Raw genomic sequence first — 15,916 nt, 5'->3', positions numbered from 1 at the left:
ATACTAAAATATTTAAAGACATATTATTACATATTAAAGGCAATAATGTATTTCATGATGTTAAATTCAAAATACCTACACAGGAGTCCAAACAAAATATTTTCTCTTATTAAAACGTCAGATTTTTATGTAAACTAATGGCTTTTTTTTTTTCTTTTCTTTTAAAAGTGTCAGGAAGCATTTGAGAGTTCCAAAAAAACTTGTCTGCTTTTGTCCAATTTTTTACTGCATGAAAAATGCTGACTTTGTTTTCCAGAATGCGCAAACTTCCTTCTCAGTTGTTTTCAGGCTAAAAATTGCAATTCCCAATCAGCTGTCAAGTGACCGAAGTTTCTCAGATTTTTCCCTCAGCCCTCAGAAGGAAACAGGGAAGGAAAGATGTTTGCTTTCATCCATTGTTTTTCTGAGTTACCAATCAAGGAAAACAAGCAAAAATTGGGGCAGTTAATGGAAGAGATTTCAGCCTCTGATGACCCAAGAAAATGGAACCAGTGATAAGCATTTCTCATTTCTTAGAAAAGCCAAAAACTTGCAAGTGCAAAGGACCTTTGTCCATCTTTGTCCTTTGATCCAGATGGACATTTACTCACTGGGTAGATAACGTGACCCCCAGCCCAGTTCCCTAATTTCCAGCCCTATTTTTCAGGTTATGGTCAAAGTTGGATCATCCCCAACCCCTGGATGCCACTGACCATCAGATCCATGTTAACCTCTCCGGGACAGAAGACACTTGGGCCCCAGCTAGCCAGGGCTTTAGCTGCTGATTTCTGTTGTTACCTGGGGGAAGGACAGGGAACAAGCTCTCAGTGCGTGCTTACACTTGGAAAAAAAGAACAAATAAATGCTACAGCTCCTCGTGGGGAGGGCTGTATCTGTGGGTGTCAGTGGGCAGGGGACAGGTGACAGATATCAGCTGATAACAGTGCTTACACCACGGCTGCAGACAGCCTGCCCAGGGGCTTGTCAGGAGCGGGGATACAGCTGGCACACGGGGAAAATCTGTAATCATGTCCCACCTGTGGGTGTGACACCAGCCTCTGGCTGCAAGCTTGCAGTGCCGTTTTTCATCCCTTATCTCGTATAAATGAAGCTGAGAAGAGAGACAGGAACACTGGAGTAACTGTCCCTTTGTACTCGCATCCATGCCTGCTTGCAGATGAGATTTCACAGGAGTGAAAGGCAAGCCTCTGCTCTTAAATGCCTCCAAAATTCATAGCATTTTTATAAAATCACAGAATAGATCAATTCATAAAGGATCTCAGGACACCTCTAGTCCCTCCTCCTGCTCAAAGTGAGGGTGACACTGAATTCAGACCAGGTTTCTCAGGATGTGTCCTTGAATTCCTCCAAGGCTGGAGACCCTATGAGCTCCTTTGGCCTGGCAAGGAGCATCTGTCAGAGTGAAAACTGCTTTCCTCAAAGCCAGCCAGGCTCTTCCACCCCAATTTACACCCACAGCTTCTCCTTCTCCATGTTAACAAAATGCCTGGCTCCATCTTCCCCACAACCCCTGGCAGGGACAGAGGCGTGCTCCAGGCCCCCCAGCTCTGGCCCTGCTTATGGGGCACATGCTCCAGCCCCCATCCAACAAATGTAAAATATAGGGGGAAAATCCCATTTCTTCATTTTCTGGCTGTGCCCATGGTCGTGCAGCCCAGGATGCCATCAGTCTCTACTGCTGCTCATCTCCCACCCCCAGGGCATCCAGGTCACTCTCAGCAGAGCTTTAAGATACTCCTCCAACATTTTCAAGCCAAATAATAATAATAAATAAATAGAAATCCTCACCCTTTCCCCACATGATCACGTTCATACGTGCTTTTCCTTCACGACTAATAGCTTTTTCTTAGTGCTTTTTGGTCCGACAGGGACTGCCAGCTCCCAGACCACCAAGCACTACATGGGGTGCGCTCAGCACCCCATCCAGAACAGAAGATGACCCGACAGCAGCACCATGCCTTCACCCAGTCTCAGGAGCCTGTTTTGCTTCCCTTTTCAGAGCCCAGCTGGTGATGGCGTTTGCCAACAGCAGCCTCAGCTGGGGGATCTCCAGCCCTCGCCCCTGAGCAGCTGGGTAGCGTTGGCATCACCCTGCTCTTTCTCTCCAGGGCAGAGCTATTGCTGCGTCCCCACAGCACCTGGAACACCTATAAAGGTGTGACAACCTAACACCGGGACATAGATCTCTCCGTACGCACATATATATACACATGGATATTTTAGGAAGTGAGGAAAAGGGCAGGAGGACAGTCGTATCCTTGGAGAAGGAGGAGCTTCGCTAAAGAGCTGAACTGGAGGCTGGAACCAAAGCAAACCCGAGTGAGAGCTTCCCAGCATCTCCACCCTGAGATATCACACCCCCACAGTCCTCAGAAAGCTCTTGGTTTATTAGAAAGCTCCTGCCCTGAGCCCAGTTTAAACTAGGAGGGAGATTATTGGCCAAAAAAAAAATCACAAGTCTCCACCTTAAATGAGGGGGAAAAAAGTAAAGAAGCTTTCTATTGAATGGGTTTAGGATGGAGACCTCTTGAATGTGTCCAAGGAGGACATCAGCCCCAGGTGATGAGAAATTCCTGGAGACAGCATGAAAGATATCTATGCTCCTGATCCTCTTGGGGTGCTGGCTGCAGGAAGGGCAGTGCCCACAGCCAGGCTGCCACTAACACCCGGGGGCTGGCGGGTGTCTGTGCCAGATAGAAACGATCCCCACAGCCCCAGCTAGAGGCTTGATGGCCTCTCAGTTCCACCACGAGGTCTTGAACGTTTTCATTATTTTTTCATTTGTAATTTTATTTCATAATCGTAACAAGACGCCCCGGGGCAACGTGTTTCCAGGGGATTATTGCCTTCAGCTTTTTGTTTTATGACACATGCCATAATCGCAGAGCAATGTACAACCTGTCATACCTCGTTATTTAAACACTGGTCATATATCCATGTGCTAGGTGCGAAGGATAGACCAGGGCCATAAAATTATATGGACATTTGGTGGCAAGAGTTAGTTTGTGCGAGCCGTTCCCAGGAACAGCTTGCAGCTGGGATAGCTCAGCTCGGACCCATCCTCAACTGCAGAGCTCTTTGCAAGTTGTTTTTGCTCTCACTGTGCCCACAGAGCCTCTGCTGAAGGTGTATGAGCTAAGTTTGTGGTCTCCCTTCCCCTTGGCAAGGCGTGTGCAGCCTGCAGACGCTGCCAAAAAACCTTGCAAAGCTCAAAATCGAGGTGAAGACTGAGAGCAGGCTGGAGGGGACAGCCCTGCAAGGCTGTGGGGTGGAAAACCCTTTGTTAGGGGAGCTGAAATCCTTTTGTGAGATGCCAGTGGATCTAAGAGACAGCAGAAGAAATCCCTCGTATCCATCTAACTGCAGGAGGCAGCTGTAGGATGCTGCAGGAGGCACTCCTAAGCTTTTGCCATGCGCCCCCAAGGGCTCTTCTCTGGCTGGGGACACTCACAGTAAGGCTCTGAACGCTGGACCTCCAAGAAGAGCATTACGAGGGGTACGTTGGGATTCACGGGCTGCCTGGCAGGCTCAGCTCTCGCCACTTGGCTCTGAAAGACAGCTCTGTGCTGGCCCGAGCAGCCAGCACACCGCTGCAGGTCTGCCAGCCCAGTCCACCCTGGAGACAACCCAGGGCCGCGGGAAGGCTCAGCCCCAGCTCAGCTGGGCTAGGGCAGAGGTTTGGGTTGGAGAGAGTCCGCGCCCAACCACAAAGCTCAGCAGAACCCACCACCTAGCCCTTCAGAAACACAAGACAAATTCACAACGTGGCTTTTCAGCTCCGGGGACGTTCAGCTTACCTTTGCTCCAGGACAATGACACGGGGACGGGGCTGTCCTTGGTCCGGGCAGCTCTGGGGCTCACAGTTTTCCATGTGCTGTTCCTTTAAGCTCGTTATACTCCTGCTTTAATTTCCAAACAGCAGCCTTTTTGTTCTCCGGGCTGCTGCAACTTGCAGATACACGCACCGTGCCCTCTTTTGCAGGGAGTTTTTTTTTTTTTTTTTTTTTTTTTGATCTTGCCATTCTCCACAATCTAAAGCAATTCGGGTTAGAAACAAATGCCTGAGATTATTTATTTTTCCAGGCAGCCTCCACCCCCCCATGGAAACCAAAGGCACTTTCTCAGTTGAACAGAATCAGCCTCCCCCAAGTGCCAAATCAATTTATTAAGATATAAACTACAAATATACACCGCCGAACGCTCCTCTTGGATACATGGAGACAAATCCCATTTGCTGCTCTCCTCGGATGGACACCCCACCAATAAAGTGCCTACCTCGCTGCTGCTATAGCTGCTCACACTCAAGTTTCCCTTTATTCTCTGCTCAAGAGCAGCGAAACATAAATCTCGGTCTTCCCGGTAGCTTCTAAAGGTTTTTCTCTGTGCCAAGTTTCCTCCCAGCTCCCGGAGGGCAAACAGCAGCCACACAGCCTCTTTTGTGCTGCGGGGCTGGGCAGGCGGGGTGCCCTTGGCACTGCTCGGGAGCTGGCAAAGCATCAAAGGGGGCTTTGAGCAGGAGCTGCTGCTGCTGCTGGGTCTCCGATGGGTGATGGAGCAGGAGGGGGCTGCAGGGTGGGTTTGGGCAGCCCTGGGGTGCTTGGGGTGCCTGGGAGATGCTGCTTGAGGGTGGGAGGCAGTGAGGGCAGAGGAGACCCACCTGGGTGGGCAGAGCTGGCTTCTCTCTGCTTGTTTGAAAAGAGAAAAAGGCAAAGCTGAGTCTCGCCCAGCCCAGTGAGAGGGATGAAAGGCTACAGCTTTAGAAATGGGACTTCTTCACCTTCTGTCTCCCCGAGATGTACAAATTCAGAGGCAGATGCAGGGTGTGGGCAGGTTCCGGCTCCTCCCCATACCCCCCAAACCTCCCTGTTCTGCTCTGCCCATGGAAGGGGCCACAAGGGCACTCCCTGTATCACAAAAGCCACCCAGGAAACCATCAACAGCAATTTAAATCCACTTTAAAGGATGCTCCCATGTCCTACTCTGCCAGCACACTCATAAGGGCAGCACCTGCCAGGAGGGAATGGTTGTACCAGCACCCGGCATCCCAGAGCAGCTCCAGCCCCAAAAGCTGCTTGGAGGGCTCAGACAGGACCTGGGCACCACTGTTGGTTGCTGAGCCGGTGCCTCTGGGTGGTGATGGCCACTGAAGTCTGCCCTGGGCCATAAAACTCTTATAGGGACCACAGGGAGTTGGTGAAATCCTGCCCTAGATTTCATACACCTCCAGATAGGTCTGCAAAGGATGTGGTAACAACAGCTCGCATCCTCTCCCGCAGCATCTTCTCCCCTACCTGTCCCTTTGGGGCTGCTGCAGGGGTTTGCACCCCACAGATGCCATCTGGGGCAGGCGACAGGCTAAGGAAGCCTTTGGTTACGATCCCTTTGAGTTTCCAGCCCTGAGAGCAACGCATTTATTTGTAAGTGGAAAATAAACCTGATCACATCCGGGATGAAGCAGGTCCTGACAAATCACACAGAACAGCTCCTGTGGGTGCAGGGACCAGAACAGCAGCATCCAGCCCGGGACTCTGCTGGCAGACAGGTTAGCTGCAGAAAGACACTTTGGGAACATGCTCTGGGAAGAACAGGGTATTTTTCGTTTCCAGAGGGTCCTTGTGTATAACGATAAAAGGAGAGAGCAACGATGAAGGTGGACAAATTGTGCCACGTATAATCCGTCCAGCATCCTCAGAAGTAAGTGGTGATTTTCCAGCCTCTCTCTTTCCCTTGCATTTCCCAATGCCCTACATGGGGGGAGGGCCTTCTATCAGTCCCAGATCCATTCCCTTTGCAAGTATTCCCCCATTCCCTGAACTTGTCTTGCTTTTCTGGTCCCCAGCTCCTGCACAGTGTCACCACTTCCCTTTTGGCCATGCCATCAGGAGGAGCACCAGGTTTCTTAAACGTGCATTTTACCAAAAAAAAAAATTAAATCTTGACTGGTTTCAAATGCATCTAAAATCAAGCTGGGGTGCATTCCGAGACAGACTCTCCGTTCCAATTATTATCACAAATCTCAAGCCTGAGATTCCCAGCTTGGGGAAAAACCACCCCCCTGCTGGGAAAACAACCCGGGGAGAGGCACAGGCGCATCCTGCGTGCCCGGGGGCTGCGAGCCAGGTGCATTTCCCAAAAAAAATCAAGAGAAAAATAAAAAAAAACACCAAAACACACCCACTTCAGCCGAGCTCTGCGGCCAGGTGTGCGGGGGACAGCCCAGCCCAGGCGGGGCGAGGCGGTGCCGGCTGCGGGAGCCGTGTCCCCAGGGACCCCGCGGGGACCCCGCAGGGCTCCCCGAGCATCCCCCGGCACGGTGCGCTCCCGGCCCGGCCCCGGGGCCGCTAGAGGGCAATAGCGACTTGTCCCAGGCCAGCACCCGCTGACAGCAGCCCGGGGGCAGCGAGGGATGCTCCAGGGATGCTCCGGTGTCCGCAGGGAAAGTATCGGGGCACCTTTTCTTTCCTGGAGGTAACAAAGGCATTTGGGAGGTTTTCTGGGGGAAGGGGAGGCACCTTCGTGTTGGCAGGCAGCAGCCAGGGCAGCGTTTCGTGGGCTGGCGTGGTTTGGAGCCCTCCCTCCAGCAAAGCAGAGAGCTGAGGGCCCAGGTGAGCCGCCTTTTATCCTCAGCTGATTAAGCTAATGAGGTAATGAGCTAAACCTGTTCCCACCCACGATGGGCAGGTGCTAGCGGTTGGTTTCCCCTTGCTAGGAGCACCAGGCTCTCCAGCAGCCTCCCATTCTCCCAGGGATGCCTTTCCTCGCTCCCACGATCCCCCACATCCCCCCCAGGGCACGTTCCCTTCACCCCAGGCCTGAGGGCTCTCTGCCACCCATCAGGGAGGGGTCTCCCCTGCTGCCCCCCATCCCCTTGTGCTCCACACCTCCACCGCATCCTCAGCAAGGCGGAAAAACGCCGCAGCCCCTCCGGCTTCGCTCCCATCCCCAGCTCCGGGCGCTTCCCCCGGGTGCCACCAGCACCTCGGTTTATCAGGCCGGAGCGGTGGGAGATAGGGAGGGAGCCGATAAGCCCTCAAGTGGCAGCGTGCTGTAAACATTCCCACTGGTGCTGTTAGATTACAGCGCTGGGAAAATGCCTCCGGCCCCCCCAGGCCACCAGCGCAGCGGGCAGGGCCAGGGGGGCCGCAGAGCTGTTGAAAAGCTCGGCAGGAGGAGCCGTGTCGGGGCTGAAGTGCTTCTCCGGAGGGCTGCGGGGCTGCTGAGCCTCCCAGGCTCATGGGGAGAGCCCAGGGAGCTCCCACAGCTCGTGCCTTGCGTGCTGGGGGCTGGTTTGGGAAGGGCGTCCGAAGCCTTCATCAACCCATCACGGAGAAGGGGCTCTCTCCTGGCTCAGTTTGAGTTTTGTGAGCCCGCAGGGCCTGTGGGCTTCATGGGGTTGGAGTCCCAGGTCATAAATCCCTGGGGATGATGCCTCTGTGGGGAAAGAAAAGTGGGAGGGGGTCTCCTGGTCTCCTTCAGGTGGCTTTCCAAGGACTGATCCAGGCATGGTGTCACCGTCCCTTGCGCAGCAGAGCAGCCCGAGGAGGTGACAAGCTGGGCAGGTGATAGCTGGGGGGCACGGGCAGCAAGGCTGGGGGTCATTTGGAAGGAGGGAACACACTCGTGGCACCCCTAAGAAATAAATGCTGGGGGCCTCATCCAGCTCTTACCCATGTCTATGCTCGTGTGGCCTCCTGCTGGGAATCAGCCTCACCCCGCACCTTCACTTTTCAGAGGGGTGAGCAAGGAGCCCAGATGTGGAGCCAGCCCGTTTTGGTGGATGGCAGCTCCCTGTGCACCTCTTCCTTTCCTCTTTACCCTGGGAAAGCCTCTGGAAGGCTCATGGCACATCCAGCAGCACTGGAAGGTGGGTGCTGAGCAGAGCAGAGCCTTCCCTCCCGCACCCATCCCCAGCACCTCCTCGGCTTCAGGCAGCTTTTGGAGCTCGCAGGCAGGCAATGCTGAGCCACGGGAACCTCCCACTCCCACTTTCTCCCTTATATTTCCACAGCAAGTAAATCTCCATCCTTTCAGGGCTCTCAAATCTATTATTTTTACATTTGCAGTGGATTCCCTGGCCCTGTTATTAATGAAAACCTCCAGGAAAGCTCCTCAAATACAGCTTTGACATTCTGCCCAGGACCTGTGGACAAGGAAAAAAAAAAAAAAAAAAAGGCAAAGCAACATTAATAAAGCAGGAGGTTTCTATTAAGTCTGAGGGACTGGACTCTCTGGCTTTCTTGGATGCTGAAATCCTCTAGTGCAGGATAAATCTTATACACTTCATTTTCCCAATCTCTCTTTCAATATATTTTAAGGGAACGTTGCTGGTATCAGAGTAAATAACGTCCTAGCTGCGAGCGTGGGGTCTGCAGTGGCGTGGGGTTAGCCTGTGGGCTGGGGCAGCCTCCTCTGTGCTCTGCTCGTGGTCTCAGCCCTCTCTGCAATCAGCGGCTCGAGCTAGGAGAGGTTTTAATTAGCCACCCATACAAAACCCAAGCAACTCCTGGGAGGCTGGGGGAGGAAGCGGGTGAAATAACGAGCAGAGATGCGGGCTAATTCCCCAAATATGCAAATGGTCAGGAGCTGCAAGCAACGCCACCTTGGTGCCAGGGAGCCTCCGCCAGTCCTTGCAAGGGTTTTTTCCCACTTGCACATGAGGGAACTTCCCATCTGCCAGCATCTTTGTGCAGCACCTGCTCCTTCTGCCTCTCGGTACCTCCTAAAGATGCCGGTTGTCGTAGGGAAAGCTGTTACCTGGAGGTGAGCACGCCAGCTTTTGCTACAGAAGGAAAGAGAGTGATGCCAAGGTCAGGTGGGATATGCCTCACTCTGCTTTTACACCTTTCGTTGCTCCACGAAGCACGCTGGAGGAGAACTAAACGCAAGGCTGGTGGTGTAAGGGCGTGGAGGAGCCCCTCAGGGCCTCGTTTCAGCACCGAGGGCTTGCACCCAGCCACCGAGCTGTGCAGGCTGCGATGGATGCTGCGAGCACAGCCCCCAAACTGCGTTCTGTTTGCACTTCTTCCTTCCCTGATTGCTGCACAGAGCTGGGGATGCTGTGCTTGCAGGAGACGTGAGAAACTGACTGGTGCCTCAGGTTGTGCTGCAGAATAAATGCAGGGGGCTTTTGCTAGCTGGAAACACACAGCTCTCCTGGTGAGCAGCAGCTTGCGTGCTCCTCGCTGGTGGTTCTGACCCAGCAGGACTCTTAGGTGTTGCTGCAGCGCAAATGCCCATGCTTTTTGATGCACAGTATCAAAGCTAACTTTCTCCTTCCTGAAAAATGCCAGCCCAGCCCCAACCTGCACAGGCAGCAGGGTTCAGACAACGTAAAGCTGAGGCGCCAGCAGGAGCCTCAAACCCACTGCATCTCGATGCTGACACACATGCAACCAAAGCCCCCTGCAGAAAGTGGTAAATGAGAAAAGGGGATGGCACCGAGTCAAATTAATAACATCCAGCGTAGCTTATAAGACTGACCTGGGGCTTAAAAACTGCTTGTGAAGGACTCTGGCCCAAAATGGGGAATGTGGGGCTGGAAAGCACCACTTGGACGAGAGGCACTGATCCACTGGCAGTTCTGAGTACCCGAGAGGGGGATATTTGGGGTTATTAATCCAGTTCAGAGGCCACCTAGTGTGCAAACGCACCCCAGCCCCCTCTACGGGATCAGGGCATTGAGATCACAAGGCAGGTTTAAATCACGCTTGGAAAGCCAGAGTGGCCCTGCCCCGAGATGTGCTGCCTTCGTCCTGTATAACACCAGAAACCAAGGGGTAACCACAACTTTTCGGACACAAAGGTGAAGAAAGACCATCTTCTCCAGCTGAACTTTCCTCCGGTGCATAGAGGCATCCAGGAACAGCACTGGGATGGGCAGTTGTAGCTCTTGGATGGAGATGATGCATTCTAGGGCTGGAGCAGCATGGATCCGCTCCATTCCCAACCCTGCCAAAACTGGAATAGGCTCTGGCTGCTCCTTGTCTGGCCAGCAATGGGAGAGGCTGAGAACCAAGCCCGTAAGCAGCACTCTGCAAAAAGTGCTCGGTTTTGGGGACGGGTTTGCAATTTCAAATGCTGTGTGGCTTCAAACATGCAGTCAAAGCTCCCTTCTATTTCCCCTACAGCCAAACGCGCATCCCATCCTCAGCTCTGTTGCCACCCACCCTGGTAAATCAGAGTCTTCTCAATTAATGAAACACAGTGGTAAAGGCATCTTCGTAAGGGCCATCCCCCCTGTCCACCACCTCACCTGAGCCATCACAGATCAAACCCAGCACCACCAGGAGGAAATACACATCCTGCTGCCGCTGGAGATGCGGCCCTGTGAACGCCCACCCGGAGTCGAAGAGGAACGGGATGGGGCCTCATGTGGATGGGACTGGGAAATCGTCCCGCCACATCCCTGCGGTGGCCTGGCCAGGTGGGACTGGTGGCTTGGAAAGACATTTCCTCCCCGCAGGCTGTGGGAAGCCCTGCGAGGAGCCGAAATCGCTCTGGCTCCATCCCCCTGCAGCAGTTTTACAGGTCCCAGCAGGGCCAGCATTCGGCGTAAGCATGTGAATTTAGGGGAGGGGGCAGACAGAGAATAACTCCCCGCAAGTGGCCAAATGTAATAAACACAGTCACTAACCACTTTTCAGAATACACACATAATAATATGTGGTATTTATATTTTTACCACCCCAGCGGGACTTTGGCAAGTAAATCGGATTTTCCCACCCTGACCCAAATAAACGTTCAGGAGTGGAAATAACAGATTGCTTTTGCCTGAAATAACCATGCGCTCATTCCAGGGGGATGTCAGCTGAGCGATCCTCATTTCTCTGGACCACTTGGACCTTGCAAAATTCCCCCCTCTCCTCTCGGAGCTGAACGAGGACCCACTCGTGTTGGGCCTGATCCAAATTCCACCGAAAGTCAATGGAAAGCCTCCAGCTGGCTCACACACGTCTCAGCAATCCCCCAGCCACTGAATGCTGAAAAGGATGCATGGGTAGAGTCCAAACAATTCTGGACCTTGTCAGAAAATCTTCGCCCATGTTTCAGCTCCCATCCCTGAAACGTCCCTCTGACTGCTCTGGATTGGCTTGAACAAGTCACCAGTGGGAGCTGTGCTTTCTTCCTTTCCTTTCTTTTTATATACCAAACTCAAACCACTCTTCTCCTCCTCCCTACGCTGCTTCGTATAGAGCCATGGTTGAGAATTAAAGCAAGATCAGGCAGCGCCAGGTTTTTCTGTCTCCCAAAGGCTCTGTAACCACTTGCACTGGATGCACACGTTGTGCAGTGGCCTGTCCTGCAGCTCCCACGCAGGTGCAGTGCCTTCTGCTGACATGTCGCACATGGCTACGTTTCCATTGGGATCTGCCCCTTTGATGCTTTAGGTTTTATCTGAAGACGCTGAGCTACAAAGCTGCAGCAGAACTGCTCTTACCCCATCCCACTATGGCTGAGTTCCTCCCGGGTGCTGTTGGAGTGGAGCTGTCCATTCTCCAAAACACATGGGCTTAGTGGGATGACCAAAAAGGATTTGCAAACTTAGACAGCTGGTCTGTGAGATCTCTCAAAACAGTCGAACCCTGTCATTACTTCCTGAAACCCATGCTCTGCTTGAGCTAGGTGTCCTCCGAAGCCTTCAGGAGCTCCATAAGTTTCAAAGCCCTTGGCATGGGCAAAGGCAGAGGGTTAAAGAGTGAGAAATAGTTGACCCTGTGCCACGTGGAGACCTCAGCTGGTTCATCTTCAGCCTGGTGGTCCCCTGCTGCTCCCAAAGCATCATCATCTCAGTTCGGGTTCCTTAACACTGACAACAGAAACAGCTGTTGTCCCAGTTCTCGCCCTTGATCAATAGCATCCCAATCTCACGTTCAATGGCATAAATTATTTATCTCTAATTGGATCGATGCTTCCTTGGTCTTAGAGAATCGATTAATGAGTATTTGCCATCAGGGTTCTCGGTGCCCCCCAGGGAGACTTGTCACAGCAGCACTGGTGGGACCTGGTGCTGGAGGGGGAGCAGAAGGGGAACCTGTCGGGAGTTTTTCCTTTGGGGGACACACTTGGCTGCAATCCAATCTGGAAAAGGAGTTGCAAGAAACCTTTCATCTCAGTGCAAGACCTTTCCTTGAGAACCAAAGCTCCTTGAGAACAGTGTGAAACACAGAGAAACGTCAGGTCAGCCTTGCCGACACCACATCTTCACCACCTTCCTGTTCTGCCTGTAAATTATCGTTTTCCACCCTGGCTTTTATACCATCAAGGTACTTTTCAAGGGCAGCAACCATCTGTCCTACTCGTCTCCTAACATGCTTGGGGTTGATGATCCGGACGAGGATGTGCTCGCACTGATGTGCTTCTGGGTAGCAGCGATCCACTGCATGCCACCAGCTGCCTTTGATAATGAAGGATCCTCCTTTTCAAAGTTCCCATTTTACGCTCCGTCAGTGTTTAAGCATGTGTTAATGGTTTAAAGAAGCAACCCACTAGAGAGTCTCATTTGTCAGGAGCAGTTCCTCTAAATTTCATCATAACCAAAGTAAGGCAGACCAGAATGGTGCAAGCTGGAGCGAAGACAGGAGCACTGATGGATGTTTCACACCAGCTGCTAAAATGGTCCTTTGAAAGCTCCTCGAACTGAGGTTCTGCAGACCAGCATCAGTGACTCCTGAGCAGAAGCAGGCAGCTCACGGGGAGGAAGGCTGGGCTGGATTTCCCAACTTATTGGGCAGACCCACACATCAACGCGATGCCTGATAGCAACGCCCCTCAACCCACCGAATCATCCACATGCTCTATGAAATCAAATGATGTGCTGCCATGGATGGCGATGACTGGAGAGACTCAGACATCACCTTCAGAAGGGCAGCGCAGCTTCTAGGACTGCTCACTTAAATATAGAAGCAAATCCACCACGGCTGCAGTTCCAGGAGATCTTCGGCTAAGAGCCTTTTCTGTATTTTTAGCAGTGAGGCTGTGAAGTACCCCTGCAGTCCTGCTTTTCCTGATTCCTTGTACTCTGGTTAACTGGAATTGCTTTTAAAAAAATCAGAACACTGGGTTTAAATTATAGCTTAATGCCCCTGTGACGGATACGCATGAGAATCAGCAAATACACCGCAAGGAGGTGGTCCGCCAGGCTACAAACAGAGAGGGCCATGGAGATTAGGAACTAATGAAGCTAGTCCAGGAGGGAAACCGAGTCAGAAAGTCACTCCTAAATTTGTCCACAAGCTTGATTCCTCTCTGAGGAAGCCGAGAAGCCTGAGGCTCTTGTGGCAGCCAGGGCAGAGCAGATCTCAACACAAGACAGGATAAATGGTAAGATCGTGTACCAGCCTGGCCTTGTGAGGAATCAGAGCATTTTGGTGTGAGCACTCTGAGGCTGGCCACTTGGGTACACTTCAGAATTTCAAAATATAGGAGATGGCACCTTTGTCCTCCATCATGGCAAGTGTGGTGGTGGCATACATCCAACTTGCCGTGCCCTGCGAGGAGCTGCGCCCACGCTAGCAAGAAACCACCTGGAATAAGCGATAAAAAGGGAAAAGACTCGCCTGAAAGCACACAGCTGGGCAGCCCTGGGACCTGCAAATATGGGTGACTGATGTCCTCACCGGCTGCGTCGCATGTGCACGGCGCCTGGGGAGCAGCAGCAGCTCCCAGGAGGGCAGAGGCATTGCTCTGCCTGCGGGGGAACACGTTCCCTGCTCCCATCGCGAGGCTTTTTAGCATCTGCACCAGCCCTCTCCATGCTGATTTTCAACAGATGTTGTGCTAATGAATAACAATGTAATCTCAGTGCCTTAATATAGTGCCGGGTTGTGATAAGTCCGAAATTGCTGTCATCGTCGGTGTGAGGACGATCTGGTCATTGTTCAGAACTGTCCTCCTCTGATGATTACATGAAGGGGAATTTATTTTCTTCCATCTACTCCCACTCTGCTTCCAAATTTAAAACTATTCAGGCATTAGATATAACTATTTTTCTAAGGGCTTAATAAGAGGCCAGGATGCAGATGTTCCGATAAGGCCATGACAAATTGCAAGCGGAGAAGCCACATTAAACCTGACCTATTGCAGGATGCCAGACTCGGCTCTGCCTTTAGAAAAAGGCCCCGGTAGCTCTGCTAGACCAGCTGCTACCACCATGTGCAGCATCCTGGTGAGGGCAGAGGAGATGGCTCCCAGCCCATGCAAATACTGCTACTCCCAGCTGAAAGCCAGAGCTGAAATACGGGGCTTGGGGAGGGAGCAGATGGGTGGGTGAGGGAACAGCTCGGCTTCTTCACTGGTTTCTGGGGGTATCACACACCCCAGCTTGGATGAAAGCCTGGGAAGGGTTGAAGAGATGTCTCCAAATACTTGAAAACCACTGGAAATGAAACAACAAATTACAGCTTTTTTTTTTGCAGCAAGGGTGGCACAGCTGAGACCGCAGAGAAGCCACCCAGCAGGCAGGGTGGTTGAACAGGGGAGGAATCACTTGGGGCTGAACATCTCCCACCCCAGGGGGCTTGGGAAGAGATGCTCCAGGCAGCTCTTGGCTCCCAGGACATCACCAACCCTGATCTTGTGCCCGTCAGGATGATGCAGAGCCTCACCATCCATCACAGGCACCGGGCTCCTCCACCCCATCATGATGGCTCTTCTGGACTTGCCCCACTGTGCCGGTGCTTTTCTTCTACTGGAAAACCCCAAACCAGCTGATGTGCTCTGGCACAGCCCCCTGTATTTGGGGAATGGTCACAGACCTCATCCTGCTGCCTATATGCTTGCTTGTGCCACCCAGCTCATCTTATCTGCACAGCAAGGACCCTCAGCCAGCTCCTGCTCAGCTTGCTGTGCACAAGAAGCCAGAGAAGATGGCCCCAGCCTGTCCTGCCATGGGGCTGAGTCCCTCCTGCAGGCAGGGGTTTGCCTTTATTGAACTTCAGCCTGTGGAGGCTCTAAATAACAGCCTTGTTGCCCAGTGTATTGGCTATTTCCCACACGTTTGGCACCAAAAAGCCAAAAAATCCCAACCCTGTAGGCAGTGATGGAGGGACCAGATGCTCCAGGATGGTGGCTGTGGGCTGACAACTTGGACCAGGCCCCCAAAAAAAAAAAATCAAAAAAAAAAATGCCCAAAATCCCAACTACTGAAGGAAGACAGGGCCTGAAGGGATGATTTCTGTGAAAAATCACCTCCAGAAAATAAGGAAAAGGTCCACAATTGAAGGAATATGCTGGCCCTGATGCTTTTTGCACAGCAGATGATGCCACCATGCCAAGAGCTGCAGATGTCCCTGCAAACATTCACGTCCTTCCCTGCTGCACCTGTGGCAGAGCCTGGCCAAACCCAGGGCACGTTTCCATAAGGGTGCGTGGGCAGCTGCCTGCCACAGGCTGCTTTTGGGTGCCAAACCCTCCAAGAGGAGAACTGGCTAGTTAAGAGAGGCCATGGGCTTCCTGGGCCACACCAGAGGCTGCTCTTGGACAGCAGGAGAGCAGGAGGGACTCCTCGGAGTTGGAGCCAAGCCGCAGAATTCAGGCTGCAGTTTGTTCTTTCATAATCCTAGAAATCTGCTGTTAAAAAAAATAAATAAATGAGGAGACAGAGCTCAAATACTCCAGGCTCTGGTGCTCAAGACATAATTTGCATCCACGAACTATTTTTCTTTAAGAGAAGTCTCCCCTGGCCATTATTTCCTGGCTGTATCTCTCAATTCCAGTTGTACGGAGACCAGCTCTCAACCAGAACACAGCCAGTCAGCGAGGACTGATCCGTATCCACCAGCATTTAACAGTTTAAAGGTTAGAAGCCACAAAAATACATACACAACCCCAGAAGCCCAAATTCACCCTGCCAGAGGAGGCTGAGAGGAGGTTCATCCACCTGCAGGCAGCTCCAGGGTCCATCCCTATCCTCTGCAGC

General features: G+C 52.3%; 1 long non-coding RNA gene across 1 annotated transcript in view; it reads right to left on the bottom strand.

Annotated features, from left to right (window-relative positions):
- LOC139998808 (uncharacterized) overlaps positions 1–15,916 on the bottom strand; it is a 33,290-nt gene that overhangs the window by 15,004 nt on the left and 2,370 nt on the right. The window contains exon 2 of the long non-coding RNA XR_011803768.1: positions 3,798–14,374. This is a non-coding gene — a long non-coding RNA (uncharacterized lncRNA). The remainder of the gene's footprint in view (positions 1–3,797; positions 14,375–15,916) is intronic.

Source organism: Anas platyrhynchos, chromosome 16 (assembly GCF_047663525.1).
Source record: "Anas platyrhynchos isolate ZD024472 breed Pekin duck chromosome 16, IASCAAS_PekinDuck_T2T, whole genome shotgun sequence".
NCBI lineage: Eukaryota > Metazoa > Chordata > Aves > Anseriformes > Anatidae > Anas > Anas platyrhynchos.
This window is presented reverse-complemented; position numbering and strand designations above follow the sequence as displayed.